Genomic DNA, 4734 nt, shown 5'->3' on the forward strand with positions numbered 1-4734 from the left:
CTATGCAGAAGATAATGGATAGAAGTAAGTAAGATAATAGGGAAAAAAGTTATAGTTGTTTTATACATTTTGTGTTATGTTATACAAACTCACTTATACAGACACTATTTACAATGCAGTAATGACTTAAGAATCTTTCCTGCATTCTAGCCACTATGAGCAAAGTAGGAAGTGTTATTATGAAAAAATAAAGAATATCAGGCCAGAACACAAAGAAGAAAATAAGTGGATTACCAGGAGCACCTGATCTCCCAAAAGAAAGGAAGAGCGGAAATAATTTTTAATGGATGACAAGATAGGATGCACTTATGGATATGGTTTCAATATACCAAGTATTAGCCTCTTAAGTCTGACATCATTAGCTATTTCCAGGTCCAAACTCTTCTTTGGTTCTCTAACAAACACTATACCATCACAGAGTTAAAGAATAGCCCAAATACTTTCATCTTCACTTATCAGTGTGGCTGCTTTTTAACATCACGAAAAGGGGAAGTTAGCTAACTGAGTGCTATCTAAAACAACAGCTCTACTATCACTTTGGACATAAATGAAGACAAAAAACTAAAGAGCTGCAATGTTTGTATGGTTATTGAAGTTGGGCTAACACTTCTATATAATGGGGTGCTACCTGGTGGCTAGCTACAGAGATATAATAATAATAATAATAATAATGGATTGGATTTATATAGCACTTTTCAAGGCACCCAAAGCGCTTTACAATGCCACTATTCATTCACTCTCGCATTCATACATCATATGGTTAGGCTAATATAAAAACTTGTGCAGAGCTACGATTAAGATGCAATCATATGACAGGGAAAAAAATTCTGAACAGAGAAAACTCAGTCAAGAAAAGACCTGAGAGTCGTGAATATGCTGCTGGTTTGGATGACTCTATTTGAAAACTTCCTGTTGCTAAAGCTTCATGTACCCATTGAACTTTTAGCCTCATAGTGATTCTTTTCTAAAGAATTCAGATATTTGGTGTCTTCCAAACCACAATCATGGCAGTGTTAATAAACACTGGACTCTGCACAAAATATGCATATGCACTTTGTATAAATGAGTCCCATTGTTGTCTGAATAGTTAATACTGCAGTATAAGTAATAAAGTTTTGAGTGTGGACAGTGAACATCAGCAATTGAATCAAATATATGTGCAAGTTAAGAAATGATTAAAAAAAATTTTGTTTGTAGGAACATGATGTAACTATCTGAACAACCAAACTGGGATCAGAAGTCTGTCATTACGGATTTTTGAACTGTTCTTTTTGATAGCGAATATTTGGATTAGAGGACCGTGTCCTCCAATAGACTATTGTTTCAATGCCTGTGTTGATATTGGATTCAGAAAACTGAAAACTGAATCTGAATATTATCGTCACTTATTCGTCACTTCTGATTCTAGCACTACACACAATAATGATATGAAAATGCTCATATTTCACTGGTTATAAACACACAAAGGCACTTAAGCTTATTCACCGCCTAAGAACAATCTCAAATCCAAATGTATTTGGCCCGTGCAAATAAATAATAAACAACAAAATGCTAATGTCATTCACTATTATTGTGATTTAACTCAGACTTATGTATTCCATTATGTAATGTGATAATATAAATCCTATACCAAAAAACATTTCTTGAGATGTATTACTTGTTTTTCTGTCCCTTCTCTGCTTCTCTCTTCTTGTCCTATCTGTGTCCCTCGCAGAGCTGCAGGCAGATGATTGTTACCTCTCCTCCTTCACTTCAGTAACCCAGTCATTTAATCTCTTCTACTCACCTCTGTGACTGCCATTCACACTCCTCTTTGCCTTCCTCGTCTTTTGTCTCTCTGTCAGTCACATAGCTGTCCTTTTCTCCCTCCTTTCAACATCTTGTGTTTCACTCTCCTTCTCTATCATTTATGAACTTTATTATCAAACTTGAATTCAGTGATTTGTGTCACCTTCACTCCTCAAAGTGTACATGTTAATGGACAATACAAGACAGCTGGAGATTTACATGGACACTTATGTTAAGGAGCGTACATTATACTATGCATACCTTAAGAGTTTTTCTACATGTCAAGTCTACAGTAGTCTTACACTCATAAATTTTATATCTATCTATCTATATAGATATAGATATATCTCTATATATCTATATCTATATATCTCTATATATCTATCTCTATATATCTCTATATCTATATATATATATCTATGTCTATATATTTATATATATATATATAGGACTGCTGGAGCCACTCGCCTATCTTGGGAGTCACCGCACCTAGTGCTCCGATTACCACGGGGACCACCGTTACCTTCACCCTCCACATCCTCTCGAGCTCTTCTCTGAGCCCTTGGTATTTCTCCAGCTTCTCGTGTTCCTTCTTCCTGATATTGCTGTCATTCGGAACCGCTACATCGATCACTACGGCCGTCTTCTTCTGTTTGTCTACCACCACTATGTCCGGTTGGTTAGCCACCACCATTTTGTCCGTCTGTATCTGGAAGTCCCACAGGATCTTAGCTCGGTCATTCTCCACCACCCTTGGGGGCATCTCCCATTTTGACCTCGGGACTTCCAGGTTATACTCCGCACAGATGTTCCTGTACACTATGCCGGCCACTTGGTTATGGCGTTCCATGTATGCCTTGCCTGCTAGCATCTTGCACCCTGCTGTTATGTGCTGGATTGTCTCTGGGGCATCTTTACACAGCCTGCACCTGGGGTCTTGCCTGGTGTGATAGACCCCAGCCTCTATGGATCTGCGTAGTGGTTAGACTACACGCCTTTGGAACAGAGGATCGCAAGTTCGATTCCTGCCTGGGGCATCTGTATCCAGTAAGGGTCCTAAGGCTAGACCCCCTATGCTAAGCAAGCCTACCGCAGACATGAGCGAGACAGATAAATATGAAGGCATGCCGGCTCGGACGTCGCCCGGATCAACAAGGTCCGCGTCAGGTGTTGAGGAACCAGGGCACCCTGACGAAAAGTGGGCTACTGGAACAAGAAGGCATCGGTGGGCAAGGGACGAAAACAGGGCGTTGTTGGAATGCTACTATGCAAGTAACCCCGGCGGAAGGGGCTACATGAATAGGATGAGGGACCTATGGATATATATATATATATATCATAATCTATCTGGGGGGAGGGGGGGATAACTAAAGTCCTTATTATACATGGTAATTTTAATATTTCCCCAGGGCAGCTGGAAATGGACAACTACTGTAGAGCTGAAATAATTATTAAATTAACGGAAAATACAAGAACATTACACTTTTAAGTTAATTTATCATTAAAATTATTTTCAAGTGAAAAGTACAACAATGTACTAATATCTGACATATCTGTTGACATCCACCTTTTCTGCTCTTTTGGGGAAACCCCTCAGTGTTTCCCAAGCCAGCCAAGAAATGTAACCTCTCCTACATGTCCAAGGTCTACACCACAGCTTCCTCTTGGTTGGAAGCACCCAGAACAACTTGTTGAAATCCTGATAGGATGCCTGAACCCCCTCAGCTGGCTCTTTTCAATGGCAAAGCATAGCGACTTCAAGCCTCTCCTCATCCTATCTCCTTCAGAGGAAGCTCATTTTCACCACTCACATCCACACACTCATCTTTCACTCCCTATCCAGAGGGCATGACGATATGTGAGGGTAGGATTGTAGATTGGCAAGTTTGTTTTTATGCTCAACTCTCTTCACCACAACAGACTGATGTCGTGTCCATATCACTGCTGATGCCACATCCAATACAACAGTTAATCACTTAGTCATGAACACGACCCCGAGATACTTAAATTCCTCATCTTAGGACAGTGACTCATTTCCCACCCACTCCACCATTTTCTTACTAAGCAGCATGGCCTTATAGTTTGAGGTCTTAATTTTCATCCCAGCTGCTTCACAGTCTGCCACAAACCTCTCCAGTGCCACTTTGAGATCATCATTCAGTGAAGCTAACAAAAGCACATCATCTGCAAAAAGTAGAGACAAACTCCTGAGACCACCAAGTCAGTCACCCTCTGCTTCTTGACTGCACCTAAAAATGTGCAGAATCAGTAGACAGGAACTTTGTTCCCCTCCCTGAGGTCACCTGATGGTTTGCCAGAATCACTTGAAGGCTGTCTGATATCTGCTCATATATGATCCTTCGTGTAAGTTAGTAGATTATAATATCATTTACATGTATTATTTTTGATATAAATGTAAATAAAAAAACTATGATAACTTTGGCTTCAGAAAATGATAAAAAGTATTTGTTCTTTCCACAATAAATTACTAAAAAGACAAAACAAAAACAATGACATAAATTATTTAGAGTAAAAGAAAGTGTTGGTTGTAGTTGTCTCTTTGAAATAGTTAAGATAAAAGAAAACGTCAAAGTGGTGACATACTATCATAAGATCAGAAGGCGACAACATAAAAATAAATGATAAAGGTTTTCAGGAACCAAAGATGGAAGATTTTGAGTTGATGTTATGCATCACTAGTGTCTGACAGATGTGCAACTGAGCAAGTTATGTTAAAAGTTATGGAATAAAGGGATCTAGAGCCCCTCGCCAGTTGTCGGCGCATCGTAGGAAGTCACAGTTTTCAAGATTAAAACAGATTTTGAATTGTACCTTCAAATTCACTGTGAAATTTATGTTGGCAATTCCTAGTGGTGATATAGCAAGCACAAGGAAAACAGTTACAGGAATTGCTTAATCTTTTTAAAAAATATAAACATAGAAGGG

The sequence above is a fragment of the Mchenga conophoros genome, linkage group LG19, assembly GCF_057382185.1.
Source record: "Mchenga conophoros isolate Kocher_MC1m ecotype Shallow Benthic linkage group LG19, M_conophoros_male_GT1.1, whole genome shotgun sequence".
NCBI classification, from domain to species: Eukaryota; Metazoa; Chordata; class Actinopteri; order Cichliformes; family Cichlidae; genus Mchenga; species Mchenga conophoros.